The 23,190-nt window shown below is 37.9% G+C and overlaps 1 long non-coding RNA gene across 1 annotated transcript; it reads right to left on the bottom strand.

The window, feature by feature from the left end:
* Window positions 1-564: 564 nt before the first annotated feature.
* Window positions 565-14,922, bottom strand: LOC135083374 (uncharacterized). Its single transcript, XR_010259587.1, has 4 exons — window positions 14,669-14,922; window positions 2,209-2,423; window positions 1,804-2,031; window positions 565-1,044 (listed from the first exon to the last, which is right to left on the bottom strand). It is a non-coding gene; the product is annotated as an uncharacterized LOC135083374 (long non-coding RNA).
* Window positions 14,923-23,190: the final 8,268 nt, after the last annotated feature.

The following is a 23,190-nucleotide window of genomic DNA, read 5'->3' on the forward strand; positions in this document are numbered from 1 at the left end:
AAGCGGTTTAGATTTTTCATACAAAAGGATTTTCCCGCTAATTCCTGTTCCCGTGAGAATTCCTAAGTATACTATAACCTGCCCAGGAGTATGAAGAATAATTGTACCAAGTTTCGTTAAAATCCGTCGAGTAGTTTTTGTTTCTATAAGGAACATACAGACGGACAGACAGACAGACAAAAATTTTACTGATTGCATTTTTGGCATCAGTATCACCCCCTGATAGTTATTTTGAAAATTATATTTCATGTACAGAATTGACCTCTACAGATTTATTATAAGTAGGTATAGATATGTAGGAGAGACGTCTTAATTACACTTTAAATCGTAGATCGATAAAGAACCCCTTTGTCAAACCGTATGAATAGCAGCAAATAGAACTTTGCGTATTGGAAAAATAGGAATGCCTACGGAAAAGCCAAACATTTTTTAAAAAGAAGTTAATATATTTTACTTACATTTAAATCCAAAAATATCTTTATTCCGACCCAAGGGTAAGTAGGCAGTTATGTAGGTATAAATGAAAATACGTATGTAGGTACTTATTATTTATTAATGGTCATGTTCTACATTTTCTATTAAATATGGGCCCAATACATCAATGATGTCGCCATCACAACAAAGTACCATAAATGGTTTAACGAGATTCCGATATTTGTATAGGGAATAAGTTTTTTTTTTGGTATGCATAATTGCTACTTTTTTGCACATAAATGTATGTATGTACCATCCATGATGACAATAGCCTTTCTTTGTGGTAAATCGTTTCCTGGCTTCCCGAAAAGAGACTGGAACATAAAGGTTTCTTTGGGCTACTTCCTCTCTACTAATATGTTGTAACCCTAAATGTGCTGGTACGAAATGTTCCTCCATCATACTGCGTGCTTTCATTACATATTTTGTAAGAGTACTCCTTGAAATGCCAAGTAATGTAGCTATTCTGTCATCTGAATCACCGGTCCTCAGCTTCATTAAATAAGCACCAACTGTAGTAATTCGTGCTCTCTGATAGTATCTATGGCAAAGAAGATCTGAAGGACGAATCTGAAAATAAAATAAAACATCAGATTCACAGTTCAACAATAAGAAGAGCAATATTTATATAGGATTAACGACTTTTGTGTGTAACGGAATAGTAAGATGAGTGATGAAAGATAATTTATGATTTGAACGCTGAATGATGAGGAATGATTGGTCTATGGAGGAAACGAAAGGGATGAATGAGGAACGAGGATTGAGAGTGAGAATAGTGGTAGTTTAAAAGAGTAGTCTGTTGTTATGCAGGAAGTATAAATAAAACTTTACTGAGTTTATTTGGCTCAGGGAATTTTTAACTGGCTTTATAATAGTAAAACTTATGTTTAATATTATGTAAGTAATAATATTGCAATATTTTAATAATATAAGTCTATTTGTATTATACAGGGTGGAAACGATAAGTGATCTATAACACTTTTAATATTGTGTGGCTGGCATACATTTAGTATGGAGGCTGAAAACATTGAATTTTCGGATAGATCCAGTTAATTCTGTAACTATTTACTGATACCGTTAGAAAGAGCTCGTGAAGCACTTTCAGGATGAGTAACCAGTTTTTCGATATCTTGTGTAGTTTAGAAATAATCGAGTGAGATCACTTATCGTTTCCACCCTGTATAACCTGTATGGATGAGAGTAGTGGCAGATTGAAAGCAATGGAAGGAGTTGAAGGATGGGAAGGCTGATTCGGAAAAAACCTTTTTTATTATTATAATAAACCGGCATAATTATTTTTATGTATTATAAAACTGGCAGGGCTCTTACCTCTCTGGGTTGAATCCAATTTCGAACAATGTTTAATATATCTTGATTATTCTCTGTATCCAAACAATGACTTCAAGTTCCCAATAATGAACAACCACATCCAACACAAACTTGTTGGTGACCTACCGGGGCACCGGTTGGCATATCTGGAGAGTCTTGTGAAGTAGGTGTGGTATCTCTTTGCAATAATGAGTGACAAGCCCCACAGATGTAGTCATTTGCAGTAACCTGTTTAAAAATAATAATAATTAGAAATAAGTTTAAAAAAATTATCAGTTTTTTAATGTCCCGCACTTAAATTATTTTATTTTAGTATTAATTTACAGAAACCAATAACTTTACAAGAATTAGACTGATTGTATAGCCAATAACATTTTATTAAATAAGGACTTTAGCGTGCATTACCTCTAATGGAGTTAGTCGTTCCACAATTATGTTCCTGATGTTAATATGATGTTGAGTGTTAGTTCTCAGGGACATGAGCTGATGTGAACGTGTTCTAGGCTCTAGTGTTCTACTGCAAAGCACACATTTTCTGCTAAGATTTGAAGTAGATGCATTTGTGTTGTATCTTGGGCTTGGGTCCAACATGTTGTGCATATAAGATCATGAGCTGTAACCTGTAAAAATAAATAGATTCATTGCATGCCATGCCACACATACTCCTGTGCGTTGAATAAATTGAGCCGCAAACCATAAAAAAAATGATAATTCAATATTATGTGCTGTTAGTAGAATTTTGGGTCAGAGGGTAGGGTTAAACAGCTTTAGTAAATAAGCATTGTTGTTATAATAATTAATTATGACGTGTTACAAACTTAGTTACAAAAAATAATAATCTAGTAGTCTTAGTTCCAAAAAACAAAACAAAACAAGCTTTCATTGAGAGCAGGGAGATAGTGTCAAAGCAGTGTTGGCAAAAAGTTAATCTGATTAATGATTAAAAATTAATGATTAAAATCATAATCAAATTTTTTTGATTATGATTAGTTAATCATTAATCAAAAAATTTGATTAAGATTAATTAATCATAATCATTAATCGTTAATTTGATTATTTGATTAACTATCTACTATTTTCATAAGAAAAGGGTTGGGAGTGTATGAAAAGGTACCCGCGACTTATAAAATATCTAGCAAAGGGGGGATCTGCGGGCCTAAAAAGGCCGCTTTGAGCAATTCTTATTAGATTCATAATATGATTCAGATTTAAAAACACAAAATGGCCACTTGTCGGCAATTCATATTATGATTCGGATACAATTCATATTCGGCAATTCATTTATTTGACAGTTTTGTATGAGAAATCGTAAAATGGTCCACAAAATAGGAATTGCTAATGTGTCAATTAGCAGAATCATAAGAAGTTACTCGAGAGCAACATTTTACAATTCAGCTAGTTTGTAATTTCAAAAAATAAATTAATAATGGAAGATTTAGGCCTCTATGTAAACTTTTGGGAGCATGCCCGTATTATGGAAAGTGTTTTACATCGTCTAGGCTAGTATGGGGTGTTTGCAAAGGGTGCTTTTGACTTAGAATTGAGTAATATAATTAGAAATAGAAATGCATTATAAAACTTCAAAATATTTGTCGAAAAATGTGTACCTATACCTCAATCTATTCTTACAAGTATTAAGTAGGTACCTACCTAATTTAAATCCTATAGTAAATAACTATCAAGGTATGAGTCCACGATTTAGGGGGAGGGTTGAGGAGGGTAGGGAGAGGGTAGCTATATAAAAGCAAAAAATTAAACCGACTCCAAAAAACCTACACTAAAATGTAGAAAAATAATTACTAATTACTTATTTATTAGGACGAATTAATATTTATGTAGGTATACCATGATTGATACTTCTGGAGTTGGTGCCAAGATCTTAGATTAATAATCTAAGGCCAAGATTATGAAACGTGTGAAGTTTGCCTGCACTTGCCTTTTTTTAAATAAAATTTAACTCATTTCTTGCTTTTTAGTTAACTAATTATTACCTTGATGTTACCACTGAAGGTAGGCAGTACATTGAGACCATATTCTTCATGTCTAGTGTAAATAATATTCCCTACAAAATACAGATCGGCAACCTAAAAAGACCTTAAACCGTCAGCCCACCTTAAAAACATGAATACACCTGTTGGTCTATTTGTACCTATAATATTTAAATAATTATCCTCCAACTCCTAAGCATTAAGGAGTTGTACCTACCATGTTCATCATGATGAGATGATGACTATCTGATGCAAACACTTGAATAACTTTAGAAACTATACTTATCTATAAAATTAAAAGAATTATCCTCCAACTCCTAAGCATTAAGGAGTTTTGCCTTCTATCATCAGCTCATCAATATGAGATGATGATTTCCAGGAGCAAATACTTGAATAACTTATGAAAAAGTTTGAAAGACGATATACGTGCCTATAAAATTTGAGGGTTGCCCTCGATTTCCCTAGGATCCCATCATCAGATCCTGACTTGGTGACAATGGGACCACCTCAGAAGTGAACCCTATCGAACAAAAAAAGAATTTTGAAAATCGGTCCACAATTGACGGAGTAATCGGTGAACATACATAGAAAAAAAAAACATACAGTTGAACATATTATAACCTCCTCCTTTTTTGAATTCGGTTAAAAAAATATAATTAGCTGGATCACTTTTCAATATTAAGAGGATGTAAGTATTTTCTTTTATGATTGAGTTCTATTTTAAGATAAATAAGTGCATAATTTTTTGAAGGACACTGAGTTTCCACAACAAAATGCATAAACGAAACCTTGCACAATCCCTCCCTATCACACTAAGCGACTATTGTTTCTTTTGTCAATAACATAAAATAACGCTTGGAATGTATGTCAACCACTTAAAACCTTGATTTATCGCCTAAATCATAAGAGTTTAGTTCAAGCATAATATTCCGTGTCTTATACAATGGTATTGTTTACATTAACTTGACCTTCATTAAGTCGACACCTAACTTGTTGCCAGTCGTAAATAAAATAGTGAATGATTTTTCATTTCTCATTTTTGGCTTCTAAACTCAAATATTTTGATGTTATTAAATTACTTTTATTAATTTAAAACAAGATATGAGGTAATTGTTCAAGATTTTCAGTTTAAAATGTAAAAAAAGTCGTAGAAATGATAACCGGTAAAGTACGGTTTTTATTATTCACATGTGGCAACATAGACGCCGAATATGAATCTGCAGATGAATTGAATTGCGGCAATTCTGCCAAAATGTAAGACCATTTTATGAAAATTAGAGGAATTGCTTATGATCTGCTATGAATTCTGGAAATGAATTCCTTTTAGCAATGTTGCGTGATTTGGCCTTTTTAGGCCCGCTGTCGTTTTCCCAAAAAACTGCGTCAATTTTCACTACTCTAAACACTTATCGCACTAGTTTTGTTTCTCACAATTCCTTCTATTCTTCCGGTATCCTCCAGCAAAATTGGGTCAGGATAGAAGTTAAGCGGGCTGGCTGACGATAGGGGAGAAGTCCCCCCAAAGGTAGGCGCAAGCGTGGGCAATTCAACGGAAAGGTGGGGTTGCTAAACTAGGACGTTTTGTGTGTTGGGGAGGTGCAGGAGAGTTCGTAACAGAAGTTTCGGGGGGAGGCCCACGCGTGGGCAATTCAATAGAAGGGTGGGGTTGCTAAGCTAGGAGGTTTTGCGTGTTGGGGAGGTGCAGGAGAGTTCGTACCAGAAGTTTCGGGGGGAGGGCCACGCGTGGGCAATTCAATAGAAGGGTGGGGTTGCTAAGCTAGGAAGTTTTGCGTGTTGGGGAGGTGCAGGAGACTTCGTACCAGAAGTTTCGGGGAGAAGCCCACGGTTGGGCAATTCAATAGAAGGGTGGGGTTGCTAAACTAGGAGGTTTTGCTTGTTGGGGAGGTGCAGGAGAGTTCGTAACAGAAGTTTCGGGGGGAGGCCCACGCGTGGGCAATTCAATAGAAGGGTGGTGTTGCTAAGCTAGGTTTTGCGTGTTGGGGAGGTGCAGGAGAGTTCGTACCAGAAGTTTCGGGGGGAGGCCCACGCGTGGGCAATTCAATAGAAGGGTGGTGTTGCTAAGCTAGGTTTTGCGTGTTGGGGAGGTGCAGGAGAGTTCGTACCAGAAGTTTCGGGGGGAGGGCCACGCGTGGGCAATTCAATAGAAGGGTGGGGTTGCTAAGCTAGGAAGTTTTGCGTGTTGGGGAGGTGCAGGAGACTTCGTACCAGAAGTTTCGGGGAGAAGCCCACGGGTGGGCAATTCAATAGAAGGGTGGGGTTGCTAAACTAGGAGGTTTTGCGTGTTGGGGAGGTGCAGGAGACTTCGTACCAGAAGTTTCGGGGGGAGGCCCACGCGTGGGCAATTCAATAGAAGGGTGGGGTTGCTAAGCTAGGAGGTTTTGCGTGTTGGGGAGGTGCAGGAGACTTCGTACTAGAAGTTTCAGGGGAGGCTAGGGGTGGGGGGCAGGTGGTGGGAGTGTGGGGTTGCAAGTAAGTGCTGGAGCGGTAGGGGAAGTGGACTGATATCCTCCTACGGGAGGTCGGAAGACTGCACCGGAAGTTTCAGCGAGGGAAGGGGGCGGGGGGCAGTCTAGGTTACCTTATATTTATCTAAGTATGACCTGTCATAGAATTGTAGCCTAAAACCAAACATCTAATATTAGAATTCAATGTTTTAACATTGTTTTCGATAGAACATTTAAGAAGTTAATCAAGTTAATCAAATTAATGATTATTGATTAATGATTAACAAATTAATCATGATTATGATTACTTTTTTAATCATGATTATTTTAATCAGGATTAATTTAATCATGATTAAAATTAATCAAATTAATTAATTGATTAAAAAATTAATTGATTAGTGCCAACACTGTGTCAAAGTAAATAATTCCTTAGATTTACACCAAAACCAGCTGGATTGTCAACATAATTGTTGTTTCGCTTGTTACGAGTGCAAGCCTCGTCTACGTCACAGCATACGTCACGCGAACATCACGTGTTGCCCAAGTGCAGGTGGCTCGATTGTGCAATAGTGTTAAAAAGTGCATAGTGGACAGTTTTCGATCAAGTGAATCTTTCGGACAGTTTCGCGGTGCCTTTGAGCTTCAATCGCGGAAGCATCAGGACGTTTAGTTAAGACCTGATCATCGTGATCACTTTACCTTTGTAATATCTATGTAATAAATATATCTATAATTAAAAGTATAGTTTTTAAAAATCCTACCCGACGGCTCAACTCCGTAACTGGCGCAGTCGGTAGGATAGTCGAGTCAGTGCGCGATTTCACACTTCGAACCGCCTGATAGTCGTTTCGCCGGCGTGTCGACTATCCCTACGAATCTACGTGAAGCAGTCGTCGGACGGAGAAGAAGAATCGACTTCGAAAACCGGCGCTAATCCAAAAATCGATGGCCAAGCTAAGCATCCTGCTCCTGTGAGTTATTTTTTTATAAGTTACGCATTCCTATTGGTTGCCAGCGGTCCCTTTCCTGACTCCCGTAGGGCGTAATATTTTTTCACATAGTAATTTCTAGTAATTTTTTTTTATTAAGTAGTTTTAATTAGTTTTCAAGATTTTTCATCCGAGGAGTGATAGGGATATCGGGCCGAATCAACGGCGAGGTATCCGACCTAATTCTAGAGAATTTAGATTTTATCGTGATTTTGAGACTATAGCAGAAGAAATGGCGACTGAGCAAATGCCTGTTGCCTATGATAAGACAGAAAGAATTTGGAAAGCTCTAAGATTAGTACCTGAGTTTGATGGAAATTCAAATGTTTTAATCAGATTTTTGAATATTTGTGACCAGCTAATTTTGACATATATCGATCCAGCCCCGGGCAACGAATTAAATAATTCCGCCTTAATTAATGGCATTTTAAATAAAATAACCGGACAGGCCGCTAAAACGTTAAATACAAATGGCATTCCCCAGGACTGGAACGGTATTAGAAATGCTCTTATTAACAGCTTTTCGGATCACAGAGACGAGTCCGCTCTATACACTGATATGTCTATGTTAACGCAAGGTTCCGACAGCCCACAGATATTTTACGAACGAGTCCAAAATTTATTAAGTGTAATAATGACTTATGTAGAGTTACACGAACCAATAAAAACCACAGTTGAGGCTAAGCGCGACCTTTACAAAAAATTTGCTCTCCAGACCTTCACTAGAGGCCTAGCCGAGCCATTGGGCTCCCGCGTGCGTTGCATGCGTCCCGATTCTTTACAAAAGGCATTGGAATTCGCCCAGGAGGAATTAAACGTATTATATCTGCAAAATAAAGTCGGAAGCCCGCTCGCTAATTCCAAGAAATCAGTGACGAATAATGCATTTAATTACTCGCCTTTTAATTTGCATGATTCACCCATGGCGCCAAGACAGTTTAATTTTGCAATGCCAACGCGTCCATTTAGACCATTTAACCCATTGATGCAACAAGGCAATTTTCCCGGAAATTTTTTACCTAACCAAGGTTTTCCTAATAACAGTTTTAGGCCTACTTTACCTCCTCAAAACTTTTTACACCAGCAAGGACCTTCAAGGACTCAACAAATTATGAGAGCTTTACCACGTTCCAATATGTCTACAGGTTTCAAAATTCCACCACGAGGAAATCAGGCATATAATAATTTTCAAAATTTCCCAAAGCCTATGAGTGGTGTTAGTCACCCAGTTGCTCGCATATTACCGCCCACTCAACAAAATTCACGTCCTCAAATTAACTTAAATGAATTTTATGACCCTGAAACCATGTACTACAACGACTTTGACTACGGCCAAGAGCCTTCACTACCTGAAAATAATTACTTGACTGAGGAAATGACCGAGACAGCTGACCAGAATGACCAAGAAAATTTTTGCTTGACCCCAGATCAGATATCCCCAACATAGAGTTGCACCTTCAAAATCAAAGGCAACTACCATTTATTCAAATCCATGACCCCCCTTTGAAACTTCTGATTGACACTGGTGCTAACCAATCGTTTATTAGCCCAGAAGCGGTGGAAAATTTTTTTTCATCGTATGACCTGAAATATGACCCCTTTATCGTCACGAACATTCATGCTACAACCAGAAATAATTATTCTGTAACTATTCCATGTTTTCCCGAATTCAACGACCAAAGGCCTATAAAACTTTTTGTGTATAGATTCCACGAATATTTCGATGGTCTGATTGGTCTAGATCTCCTAGAACAGTGGCAATCTAAAATTGACTTAAGCTCTCGCGTGTTAAAGACCCAATACGCACAAAATCCAATCCTTATGTACAAATCAGGCAGCATTAACCTATTTGAAACCGTTATTCCCGCGCAATCATCTCAGTTTGTACAAGTTCCAACTAACATTTCTGAAGGTGATATATGCATAGAGTCGCAAACTATAAGCGGTTGCGATATCACAAACTGTCTATCGACCGCCCAACATGGTCGAGCCTATATAGAAATTGTTAATCCATCCCAAAACGACGTCATTTTTACCTTATCAGAACCTTTGCAGGTGCACATTTTCAATGAACAAAGTGACTCACTCAATACAATCGACGGAATGACACATGACGCCGAACGCTTCCGAGAAGTTTTGTCGCGGTTGCGGACGGATCATATGAATGCTGAGGAGAGAACCAATTTGCTTACATTATGTAAAGAATATTGCGATATATTTTATTTGGACGATGAGCCATTAACTTTTACGAACAAAATTAAACACCGCATTACAACTACAGACGAAATTCCGGTACATAGTAAAACTTACAGATATCCGTTTGTGCATAGAAAAGAGGTAAAATCGCAAGTAAAAAAAATGCTTGAGCAAGGTATTATTAGGCCTTCCACTTCAGCCTGGAGTGCGCCTATTTGGATAGTACCTAAAAAAGCCGACGCATCGGGCAAAATTAAATGGAGACTAGTAGTTGACTTTAGAAAACTCAACGAAAAGACTGTGGACGATAAATATCCTATTCCCAACTTGACTGACATCCTAGACAAGCTAGGTAAATGCCAATATTTTACTACGCTAGACCTAGCTAGCGGCTTTTACCAGGTGGAGATGCATCCAGATGACATTCATAAGACCGGTTTTAGTGTTGCAGACGGCCAGGGACACTTCGAGTTTTTGAGAATGCCCATGGGACTCAAAAACAGTCCATCCACGTTCCAACGTGTCATGGATAATGTTTTAAGAGGCTTACAGAACGTCATTTGCGTTGTCTACCTAGATGACATCCTAGTTTTCTCAACTTCCCTTCAGGAACACATGATAAACCTCCGTAAAATCTTTGACAGGCTTCGAGACTCAAATTTTAAAGTTCAGATGGACAAGTCTGAATTTTTAAAACATGAGACTCCATATCTTGGACACATTATCACACCACAAGGCATTAAACCCAACCCGGATAAAATTTCAGCAATTTTAAAATACCCTATTCCAAAAACTACTAAGCAAATAAAAGGATTTTTGGGACTCATTGGATATTATAGGCGTTTCATTCCCGATTTTGCTCGTTTGACAAAACCTCTGACAGCATGTCTGAAAAAAGGCTCAAAAATTGTTCTCACTCCTGACTACGTAAAATGCTTCGAGCACTGTAAGACCTTACTTATAAATGACCCAATTCTTCAGTACCCCGACCTTTCCAAAGAATTTATTTTGACCACCGATGCCTCTAACGTCGCCCTAGGAGCCGTTTTGTCCCAAGGCACGATAGGCTCTGACAGACCAGTTGCGTACGCATCAAGAACTTTAAATGACAGTGAACTGAACTACTCTACCATAGAGAAAGAACTACTTGCCATAGTCTGGGCAACGAAATATTTCAGACCTTTCTTATTTGGACGCAAATTCAAAATTGTCACGGACCACAAACCTCTACAATGGCTTCTCAATCTCAGGGAACCAAACTCTCGATTGACTCGATGGCGACTGAAATTGGCAGAATATAACTTCACTATCATTTATAAAAAAGGCAAGGCTAATACTAATGCTGACGCTCTATCTCGCGTTGAAATTCACAACGAAGAGTTAGATTCAGTAGTAGTTAATATCAGTGACTCCTCATCATCCCCGTCAATTGTCCAAATAGATGACTCGTCATCCTCAACAGTTACAGCCCCCGATGATAGACCACTCATCAGTCAATCTTCAACCGACACAGCACCGAGCTTGAGACCAATATTCACCCCACCACCTGAAAATAATGACGACTTACCGTTTTTACCAGATTTTGAAGAAGGCACTGACCACACTAGCGTAGAGCATCCTGTTCTTGAAATACCGGTATCAGAGGACCCCTTAAATAAATTCAAAAGACAATTAATTATAAAAATTAACTCTAACGTTTGTACTGCGAAACCAAAAATGACCATTCCTTTTGAGACATACAAGAAAACTGTAGTTCAAATCTCCGAAAGCAACCTGGAACAAGACATTATATCTGTAGTAAAAAATCACATTGATCCTAAATTGCGTACAGCTATTCTAGTGGAGCCCCTTAATAAAATGTATGACATTGTACCTATTTTACAAAAAACTTTAAAAAATAGTGCAGTTAACTTAATCCTAGTAAAAAAAGAGATCCAAGATATTTGTGATTTTCTGAACCAGCAAGATATAATAGCAAAGTACCATGAAGGAAAAACTAACCACAGAGGTATAAATGAAACACATTTAGCGCTTTCCCAACGTTATTATTGGCCAAAATTAAAGGATAGCATAACTAAATATATAAACCAATGTGATATATGCAATCGTGCTAAATACGACCGCGTTCCTTTACAACCTCAGTTCCAAATTGTACCTCCTCCAGGTAAACCATACCAAGTAGCTCATGTGGATGTACTTACCATAGAACAGGATAAATACCTAACAATCATAGACTCATTTTCAAAATACGCCCAAGTATACCGACTACCAGATTGCACTGCCCCCAATATAGTCAAAGCTCTTTTGACTTTTGCTACTCATCATGGATTCCCAATGTGTCTAGTTACAGACCAGGGCACAGAATTCACAAATCAAGTAGTGAGCGAGTTTTTAAAATTACATCAGGTACACCATCATAAAATAGCTGCTCATGCTCCCAATGAAAATGGCATGATAGAACGTTTCCATAGTACTCTTTTAGAACACATTCGTCTTTTAAAATTACAACACAAAAACGAACCCACACAAAATTTAATTCCATACGCAATCATTGCGTATAACAGCTCTATTCACAGCCTTACTAAATGCCGCCCATTTGACCTTATTACTGGTCATTTTGACCCCAGAAACCCGACTGACTTAGACTTATCGGAACGACTTTTACAGCAGTACTTACAAGAGCATCGTAGTAAAATGGACACAGTTTATAATATTATATATGACTCATCTTACGCTGAGCGTACAGGCATTATGGAGCGTCGCAACATAGACCGTGAACCTGAAATTCAATATAGTCAGGATCAAACAGTCTACATAAAAAATCCAGCTGCTATTAGGCAAAAAACTGCACCCCGCTATACACAGGATAAAGTGATTTCTAACCTTCCCATACACATTTATACTTCCAAGAAACGGGGACCAGTAGCTAAAACTAGACTCAAGAGAGATAAGAAAAATAAAGACAGTCAATTGTTACAGGACCCTGCTACTAATGGCGGACCTGGACCAAGCACAAGCAGGTCCACTGACTGTAAACGCGATCCGACTTGATGATCTGTCTGACGGACCTGGAATTCTGCCTTTTAAACTTGGTTCGACTAGAATCGTATCCCATGACCATACATTCCTCCACGAAATTGACCTAGACAAAATTCAACGACAAATTGACTTACTGCAAACTCAACTTACTGACTTAGCTAATAGACTACCTAACCAAAAATTCATTTTATATAAATATCAAATATTGCACTTATTCAATAAACTTAATAAAACTTCACTAGAGTTAGAAACTTTCGAACCAAAAAGAGTTAAAAGAGGTATTTTCAATCCTTTGGGAACGTTTGTTAAAAGTATATCAGGTAATCTTGACAATGAGGACGCTCTGAAATTCGAAAATGCTCTTAAAATATTACAGGAAAATGATCAAGAGCTTTCTGCTAGCTTCAATAAGCATATAAGCTTATATAAAGAAATGACTCTCCAACAAACTCAAATTTTAAATAATATTACTTTGAATCAAAGGAAATTAGAAAAAGCAATAATATCTTTGAGTAATGTATCTATTAATGATAAAGAACAGATGTACCAATATGCTCAAATTTCACAACTTTTCAGTATAGTTACTGAAAATGTTCAGGAACTTTCAACCGAAATAAGTAAATTAAGTAATATTGTAGCTTTTAGTCGCACAAACGTAATGCACCATTCTATTCTACCTATAAGTGACTTAAGAAATATGTTAAGCCAGCTTAAAATAATGTATAATCCTGGCACATTATTAGACTTAGATATCAGGTATTACTACGATTTAATTTCAATAGGCTCATATTTTATTGATAGGAAAATTGTAATTGTCCTTAAATTTCCCATAATGTCCCTTGAATCATATGATCTGTATAGACTCTGTCCTGTTCCAAATAAAAACTCCGAAATTATCCTTCCACCATTCCCATATATGGCATCCAATTCCCAGGAATTTGCGTACATGGAGGCTGAATGCCCGAAGATAGACACCTGGTACATCTGCAAGCAGCAGCTTAGTCATCAAACCCGAACGCATAGTGATTGCATCGTTAACCTCATCTACCACCAAGACATTGGAAACTGCCATCCTACATCTGTATCACTTCAAAAGGAAGCACTTCTGGAACTCGACAGTCAGCATTATATCCTTTCACTGCCCAATGAAATCAAAGTGCAAATATCCTGCGCGCAAGAAAAATACCACTTGTTACGAGGTAGTTACCTAGCAACAATTCCACGAAATTGCAGCATTCGAACACCTGAATTCACAATCATCAATACCGACGACAAATTTCGTGGACAGCCTGTTGAAATCATCACATTCCCACAATCGATCCTGACGTCAGCTAATTCGAAGACACAGCTGCCACATTATAATTTCACAACAATCGACTTGAATAAGTTGCACTATATTCAACATCAAGTACTTATGGATCCACCCGTGGCAATTAACAACGTGGACTTATCCAGCTTATACCACACAACGATACCTACCTACGTCATCGTACTGTTAAGTGCACTTGCACTCATTAGTGTGGCTTACTACCTACGGCGGCGAATCAATCTGAACCAAATTATATCTTCACAATCCCAAGATATTGAAATGGCATCAGCAGTTACTACACCATCAATTGAAGATAGAAAAGCCGCAACATTTGCTCTCAACCTTCGCAAATAGTTGCTCGTCTAGGAGGGGAGGTGTTACGAGTGCAAGCCTCGTCTACGTCACAGCATACGTCACGCGAACATCACGTGTTGCCCAAGTGCAGGTGGCTCGATTGTGCAATAGTGTTAAAAAGTGCATAGTGGACAGTTTTCGATCAAGTGAATCTTTCGGACAGTTTCGCGGTGCCTTTGAGCTTCAATCGCGGAAGCATCAGGACGTTTAGTTAAGACCTGATCATCGTGATCACTTTACCTTTGTAATATCTATGTAATAAATATATCTATAATTAAAAGTATAGTTTTTAAAAATCCTACCCGACGGCTCAACTCCGTAACTCGCTCATGCCTCCATTGCGCTGTACCATCGACTAGTTTCTTACAATCGAATCGGGCCTGGCTGTCCACACTGTCCAGGGTTGAACCACAGATAATAGCGGAACATTCATTTCAAGACAACCCGCCATGAGAATGGCAATTCAGAAGTTTGGCAAGGCTAGTACTTATTCATAAGATTGCAGAGCAAAATGTAGGTACTTACCGATCGAGGTGCTGCCCATTGTTGTGTATAATTAAGTTGCTCATTTTCTAACACCATAGAACCACCAGCCGAGCCTTGGCCGAGCCACACAAAAACAGTAAATCCCAGGCTGAGTATGTCGTTATTGCAATCAATCAGAGTCCGTTTGAATAGCCAAGTTTGTAGTTAATAAAGTTCCGAAAATAAAAGCTAAAACACAAACGAATCACAAAGAAGGATCAAGCAAGACAGCAACACAGCAAGAGTGAGTGAGAGAGAAAGGTGATGCGAGTGAATGACAATTTATTTGACTAACAAATAGGGATGTCCATTTAGAATAGACATAATCGATTAAATTGATCGTTTTTGAAAAATTTTATTTTTAAACATTGTGTTGCTATAAATATTTATTTTATTTATTTAATAGGACAACCAACAAGACATACACTGGAAGACAATCAATATTTACAACGTATTTAACTTAATCTAAGTGCTGCCTTAATTATAGGTTGCCACGGCATGCAATAGTGGACTTATACATAAACAGTGTCTACACTTAAAGAAAAGAGTAAATATGTAAATGTAGGTAAATAAATGTGATTAAATATACATAAAATGCAATAATCCACTGAAGCGCTGCGGGCGCGGCGGATCTGCGCCCGTCTAAAGGTCTAATGATTAGACTCTAGTCTAATCGATCATACCATTATTTACTTAAATCGAATTAAAAAAGCGCATCTCTGTCTCTGCTCTGTCAATATGTCGGTGACTTTGATTTCGTTTAAATACTTTTAAAATATTTTTTCGAACTGCAACTTGTCCGATAGGTTTGGACACTTGCAAGTAAATAAATAAAATATACATAAAATTATGGTACATACTAACCCCCTTACTAATAAAAAGTTACACAGTTGTTGATCATTGTTTTAAAATGAAATTTCCATACTAAACGTCACTTTAAAACACTGATCAACGAGCGTGTAAGTTTTATTAGTAAGGGGGTAAGTCTTTGAAAATCTTAGGGCGATTTTTATCAATGTCCTTTGTCTGCTCGATTGCATTGATGGTAAGGAGCAATGGTATTATCTATAATATCATTGGTAAGGAGGGACTGTTCTAAATACATACCTATTATGATAGTTGAGATGGTTGAGAATATTTCCGGGTCGATCGCTTCCACCTTCGGCCTAGATAGTACCTACCTACCTACTTATACGCCAAACTATCTTATGATTGTTATGCATTGTTAAGTAGGGTTATAATACCTAATTATGATTGTTATGCATTGTAAGTAGGGTTATAAATAATTATAATTTACATAAGCAGCAGGTCGGTTATTTTTATTTAGGCAAATGTAATATTTTAAAAGACAATACGTACGATCAGATATTAAGATCAAAGATAAAGATTTCTGCTGTGAAAAAAAATATAAAACAGCTAACTTCTATATCAAGTTCCAACGTCGCTATAGGTACGTACCTACCTACTTAATGCTACTGGATTATACGTTCATAGCTCAGAAGTTTAGTCCTTTTTCAGCAGTGTTTAGTAAGAATATTATTACAAATGGGCTTTTAGGGATTTTGTTCACATGGAATAAACGACAAAGTTCTTAGTTACTTATCCAATAGGTAGTAGTAACATATATGTAGAAAACAGGAACTTAGATGCCAACGAAAGAAAATAGGCTATCAAATGTTGTTTTGGGGACTTACCTTTATAAAAATATCACATTTAAAAATTCATACCATTTGTTGTTATTTAAAAAACAATGTCAATTTTGACGATTAACTGAAAGTCTATTATCTATGAATATAGTAGCGATATATGGTATCCAGCGGCAATGGCAGTGCAAAATTTTGACAATGACTGTAGTTATCATACTTCGAGTTTGTCCATGGAGACGGCAAAAGTCCTTTAGTTGGCCATAAAGTAAACTTAACGGAAAATGTTACTTAATTGATACCGAGGCGCAACCTGGAAGCATTGCTAAGTGTGCTCCTCGTTACTGGTTCATCGTTCGTCATCGTCATTGTTCGTAAAAACCGGGTCGCGGCAGGCAAATAATAAAATTAGTCTTATGTCTTCTCCCTTATTAACTTCGATGGATAAATAGCTAAACCTCCTTGCGCGTAACTGACGTTTGTTGGAAAACCGATTTTTTCAGGCCATCGGATTTTAATTTCAAAAGTCATTGACCAATCCCAGTTCATATAATAACTATTATGACGTTTTCTATTGGCCAAAAGATTTAACTCTCTAAAAATCCGCGTGCAACCATATCCTGCTTAAATATTGTGCACTTTATTCAGCACAGATTAAACAAGCTAAATGACAAATAGAATAGATTGAAATGACAGATTGCACTTGAATTACCCTACAGGCCAGACCTAAAACAATAGGAATCAATTTAGTTACAACGTGCAATGCTCGAAGTTTCTCTGGGTGATTGAATCAGAAATAAGATCAGCAGGAAAACCAAAGTAACTATGTAGGATAGCCCGCCGAATCGCTAAACTCGGCGCTCCTGCACACGACGCCGCTACCGCGCCGCCGCCGCGCCGCGGGCGAAATTATGCTTTGATGGCGCGGCGGCGGCGTGGTGGCGGTTTTACTCGGTGCGTATGAACAGTGGAAAGGCGTGGCGACGGCGCGGCGGCGGCACGGTAGCGGCTTCGTGTGCAGGAGCGCTCAAGTGGCAGTGGGCGGACCACATAGCTCGTGGAACTGGTGGCCACTGGGTTATAAAAGTTCTCGAGTGGCGACCATGGGCCGATCGACATCGAAAATCTGGTAGTCTGAAGTACCTGGATGCGTTGGATGTTTTGGAAATCCTTGGGGGAGGCATTTGTCCAGCAGTGGATGTTATTTAGCTGAACCGAACGAACGCACGTTATATAAAGACTCTTTGAAATTGGAAGAAATCTTTGATCTAAAAATATGTTATCCAGTGAGGAAACGCAGACAGCATCCTCTCCTCTTTGCCTCGCAGAGCCCAGACACGATTTTTATTTTTGAGTAAACAATAAGTTGGTGTATGTTGGTTGACCTAAAAATTAAGTAATTAAAAATGGGCTGTCTGTCCTCGTCGTCTCTACATCTGTTGGTTCAGTCGGAACTTGCGTGGATTTCCCAAACCGATTCAAATGATGTTTGAGTTTGAACCGGTTTTATATTCATGGAATTGGACTCTGTGTTTATTCGATGGAATTGCCACCGGAACTGTTTTTAGTGATCCATGCTATCGAACGGTGAGGTAGGTTACCGGTAAAGTGGGTTGATGCTTTTTGAATTCGTTTTACAAATATTGCTCGTGAAATAGTGGCGATATGAGATTTTTTGTGCTTTTGCCTATGTAATAAGCATTTGATGGAATTGCCGCCAGAACAAGTTAGTGATCCATAGAATCGAACGGTGAGGTACATATAAAGTGGGATGTTTTTTGTATGAGTTTTAACAAATATTTCTGGTGGAGATTTTTTGTTGCAAGTGCTTTTATTTGGAGTTCTATCTGTGTAGATTATTGCGATATAGTTGGAGTTTTATTTATTTAAACTGTACAGTGGCGGACTTAATGCCGGGTGGCATTCTCTACCAACCACAGGTCAAGCTGATAAAGTAAGGTCTCGCTGTCTGATGGGAAGCCAGCCAAGTGGGTGAAAAGGTAAGATGTGGTCAAACTCGAGACCAAAGATAAATCTGACACAGTTGTTCAGGAGGCGGTCCAACTTATTCAAAAGTTCCTGCGAGTGTTCTATGTAATGTGTCTTTGGAACAGACTACGAGTACAACTTCTGAGTGTTTCTTAGAAGCACTCAGTGCTTAGGAAACACTCATCGAGCTAGGAGGCGAAGCTCAAACAAAATTGGCTCGGTTTCTGAATTGTGATTTTTAAAATAAGCATGCTCATCTTCTAATGAAGATTAGACTTGTTTGATTAAATTCATTCTTAAGTAGAAAATGAGCTTGCTCTAGCTGGAAGTCTGAATCTAAAGTCAAACCAAGCCAAAACCTCTGATTGATTGAACTTAAACTTTTTCATGATTGTCATTTTAGTCAAGATGGCAGAGCAAAATATTTTATTCTACTAAAGGCTTGTTCCCATGAAAACCCGTTTTAGGCAGGCGCTGTTTTTTGCAGGATGCCGTTTAGTAGTATACAAGTTTTATTATTAACGTTCACACGAATATCCCTTTGCAATGTCCCGCAAAAAACCGATCCGTTTGAATTTGTAATTCGAATTTCAAACACACAAATGTGTGTTCACATGACAGTCCAGTTTTGCAACAGGATTACCTTAGAATCTTGTAAATTAAAGTAGAAAACTTTAATCATAACTTAAATCTAGCACAACATTGAAGCAGTCCATTATCATGCCTCCAATCCATCTGACGGAATCAGTACCTCTAGTAGGAAAAACTTTCGAGTTCGTTTCGTTGCGTATTCAAAGTGTCATCGAAAAATTTTGTATGAAAAATTAAACAGCGCCCCCTATATTATAGCCGCCCTAGGGGGCGCTGTTTAATTTTTCATACAAAATTTTTCGATGACACTTTGAATACGCAACGAAACGAACTCGAAAGTTTTTCCTACTAGAGGTACTGGGCGCGGAAGATATACGCCCGCCCACCGGAGTCTAACGCTAGGGCGGGCGGTTACAAGCTCACTGTGCGTTCTAGAGCGCTGACCTTACTACCTTTATAATTTAAACTAGCAGCCACCCGCGACTTCGTACGCGTGGATCCCGTTTTACCCCCTTAGAAACTATGAAACTATTTCTACTCAAATCTATTATAGTCCATTCAGCGTAAGATGGTGATTATGACAGTTCTATTTAGTGAGGCGCTCCTTATAAACCTAATCGATATTTTTTAGAATCGAGAATATTTTCTATAGAAATCTAATCGCCATTTATTTGTTTGATTTTTAATATTGATCAAAATTATATCTATGAATTTGAACTATCTGGAAATGGAATAAACGTGAATATTCTTAGTGTTACAAAATAAATCACAAAGAATTAAATATATGCATTTTATTCAATAAAACATCAAAATAACAATAACAAACAATACGTGGAGAAATCGCATAAAACAAAACCGTCATCAAAGGCAAACGCACACGTACTGACTTAGCTTTGACCTGCCTGAGATAATAATCGTGATTCGATTGTAAGATGACCACCATGCCGATTACTGATTTATTACGATTGTTTATGTCCCATCCCTATGAGCAAAAGTTCCGACCAACGCAGAAGCAATTCATTTAATATTTTTTCACAATTTTTTCTAAATAATAAACTAATAAATAATTAGAAATTCTTGTTTAGGTTAATTGAGAAAGATTAGTGATTGATATTTTGGAAGGATGAAAACACACAAAAGTAATTGATTTTTACAACTCAATATTTTTATTCGTAGAAAGTTAGAATCATAAAACGAAACGTTTTATCTGTCTAAATCACCATCATAAGTTGAATGAACTATAAGTTACTAGTCAAAATAGTCACATGAGACCGGGCTTGTATTACTTTCTATCATCACGGTTAGCTTTTACTAGAAAGATTAATATATTACACAATTAATACACAACCATCAATGCATTAATGTGACAAAGAAAGAAAAAATAATTAGTTTAGAACACTTGTAGTACTTGTAACCGACTACCTCATAAATGTAGCAAGAAGGCGCTGGATTCAGGCCGCTACCAACCGATCAATATGGAAATCATTGGGCGAGGCCTATGTTCAGCAGTGGACGTCCTGTGGCAGAAATGATGATGATGATGATGATGACTTGCAGTAACCAAACAAAGCAGTTAATATACCTTTAAAAACTACCCTACAGATATCAGTAATTTAATTGAATGTATTATGCAAACAACACTTGCAACGTTTTAAAAGCTGTAACAATGGCTGTATAGCAACGACCAGTGTTTCCCTATAAAACCTTTAGTTGTACAGACGACAAAATAAACACTTGCATCCTATGCAGTTGTAATAGGACCTATTTTTGAAACATAAATGTACAGCCAGATGTGCGGTGGACTGTATGGGAGGCCGGGGTGAGTTGTAACAAAGGAGAGATATGACGTTGTCGATTTTTGGAAACCTATTGACTATTAGCGAGTTCGCAACAGCACGCATTTGTTAGCTCGAGTCTGGAACTAATAACAAAAAAACTATACCTACTAAAAAGATGCACTAATAATTAACTTTTAAAAAAAATAAAACCGACTTCAAATGCGTGAACACAAAAAAAAAACTAAAAATTAAAAATATTGCGTATAAAGAAGTTCATCCCCAATTTTCCACCATTGGGGGTGAAATATTTTCTTCAAATTCGCATGAAACCACCCTTTTGATAATACCTATTCAACAAAAAAATAATCGTTCAAATTGATTTATAATCGGCGGAGATATTGCGTATAAAAAAGTTCATCCCCAATTTTCCACGCTTGGGGGTTGTTTTTTCTATTATTAAATTTAAATGGGACCACCCTTGAGGTATTACCTATACGCCGAAAAAAGATTTGTTCAAATCGGTTTATAATTGGCGGAGTTATCGCGTAACAAACATAGAAAAAAAAAAAAAAAACATACGGGTCGAATTGAGAACCTCCTCCTTTTTTTGAAGTCGGTTGAAAAGTAGGAAAATGATTACTAAATAACTACTTATTTATTAGGACGAATTAATTATACCATGATGGATACTTTTGGAGTCGGTGCCGGCAAATTTCATACGTTTCATAATCTTGGCTCACACGTCATCATCATCATCATCATTTCAGCCATAGGACGTCCACGGTTGAACATAGGCCTCCCCCAATGCTTTCCATGTTGATCGATTGGTAGCGGTCTGCGTCCAGCGCTTCCCTGCTACCTTTACGATGTCGTCGGTCCCACGCTGCGTTTTCCGGTACGCGGCCTCCATTCCAGAACCTTTCTGCCCCATCGGCCGTCAGTTCTGCGTACTATGTGCCCTGCCCATTGCCCCTTCAGCTTGCTAATCCGTCCGGCTATGTCAGCGACTTTGGTTCGTTTACGGATCTCCTCATTTCTGATTCGATTCGGTTCGGCTGTCGATTCGGCTCACACGTACACTAAAATAATTGAGAAACTACTTTTTTTTTGCTAGCGCTGGTAGGGCCCAAAAGATAAGGAGACATGTAAAGTGCCCCTTAAGGGTTACCTTTAGTTTTATTCACTGTGACGTTCATAAGTGCCACTAGTGGTCTAAATTGAATAAAATATTTTTTATTTTGATATTTGATTGTTTGAAGTCGGTCAATAAAAAGCCCGCACTGTTACGAGCTCCCTAAAGCCTGGACCGTGAGCACGTAGAATTTTGTCCAATGATCCCAAGCTACCCATCCTTATCGCTCACGCGTAATTATATTGCTGTCGCGACAGTGCGACGGGCGCCCGCTGTGAGTGTGCGAGCGCGACAGCAACATAATTACGCGCTAGCGATAAGGATGGGTAGCTTGGGATCATTGGACAAAATTCTACGTGCTCACGGAGCCAGGCTTTAGTAGCTAGTAGTTAATAAGTTCCAAAAAATCGACAATGTCACAACTCTCCTCTGTCACAACTCACCTAGGTCTCCCCTACAACTAGGAAACAGACCGAGGAAGATTTACTACGCCGAGCCGAGCTGAACCATTACGAGGCTTGCAGTAAAAAGTTATGTTTGAACGTGGAATTAACTATTCAAATGTAAAATTAAATAAAAGAAACTACAGCTGGAAATAAAATAGATTTATGATAATGTAATTGCTTTCAAACGTTGTCATCATCATCATCATCATTATCATTTTCAGCCATAGGACGTCACGTCCACTGCTAAACATAGGCCACCCCCTATGATTTCAACAATGGCTACAATTTCAAACGTTGTAAATATCATAAAATCCAAGAATCTATAGAAAACATACACACGTTTTATAAGCTACCTCTACATTGGTCGTCTCTCTCGTTAATGGGTCATTCCACCGGCCAAGAAAATCACGTGTCCGGGGCCAAAAAGTACCCGAATATCATAATATTTTAGTAACAAATATTTTTATCTAATAGTATAACTTTGGTTCTTGTTGTTAAACAACAGAGATAGTTAATAATAGTTAATTAAGTAATTTAAAAAAAATCTTAAGTCGTCAAAAATTGATTACCACGGCGTGTCCGCGCTCCCGATTTCAGAACAAATTTGCTCGTATAAATTAATCCGTTTTTATTATCGCTTTCAATGCTTATGTAATCGATTACTGATTAAATAAACATTGATAAATTAAATACGATATAACTATATCACTAAAAGGTTTTGTAAAATAACTATTTGAAGTTGTGTCCGGGCGTTAACCGTGATTACCCCGATACGTCGCTAATGTGCGCCTACGTCCCTAGCTACGCAATTTAGAAACGAGCTTTATCCTCCCCCGTGAACCTTTAGTGGTGGCCTCCGTGCCGAGGTGTCCGGTAATGCGACTCGTCGCAAGATTTCGGAGTTATCAAGATAATAATATGATTACCCAGACCTTGGTTCAGT

Source organism: Ostrinia nubilalis, chromosome 23 (assembly GCF_963855985.1).
Source record: "Ostrinia nubilalis chromosome 23, ilOstNubi1.1, whole genome shotgun sequence".
NCBI classification, from domain to species: domain Eukaryota; kingdom Metazoa; phylum Arthropoda; class Insecta; order Lepidoptera; family Crambidae; genus Ostrinia; species Ostrinia nubilalis.